At 53.7% G+C, this 227-nt stretch overlaps 1 protein-coding gene across 2 annotated transcripts in view; it reads left to right on the top strand.

Annotated features, from left to right (window-relative positions):
• rtn3 (reticulon 3) overlaps window positions 1-227 on the top strand; it is a 50999-nt gene that overhangs the window by 21202 nt on the left and 29570 nt on the right. The gene's annotated exons all lie outside the window — the stretch shown is intronic.

The following is a 227-nucleotide window of genomic DNA, read 5'->3' as shown; positions in this document are numbered from 1 at the left end:
GCAACCAAGTCTCCCTCTGAGGCAACCAAGTCTCCCTCTGAGGCAACAAAGTCTCCCTCTGAAGCAACAAAGTCTCCCTTTGAAGCAACACAGTCTCCCTTTAAAGCAACACAGTCTCCCTCTGAGGCAACACAGTCTCCCTCTGAGGCAACACAGTCTCCCTCTGAGGCAACACAGTCTCCCTCTGAGGCAACACAGTCTCCCTCTGAGGCAACACAGTCTCCCTC

Source organism: Nematolebias whitei, chromosome 1 (genome assembly GCF_014905685.2).
Source record: "Nematolebias whitei isolate Nwh7 chromosome 1, NemWhi1, whole genome shotgun sequence".
NCBI lineage: Eukaryota > Metazoa > Chordata > Actinopteri > Cyprinodontiformes > Rivulidae > Nematolebias > Nematolebias whitei.
The sequence above is the reverse complement of the archived record's forward strand: the minus strand, read 5'-3'. Positions and strand labels throughout refer to the sequence as shown.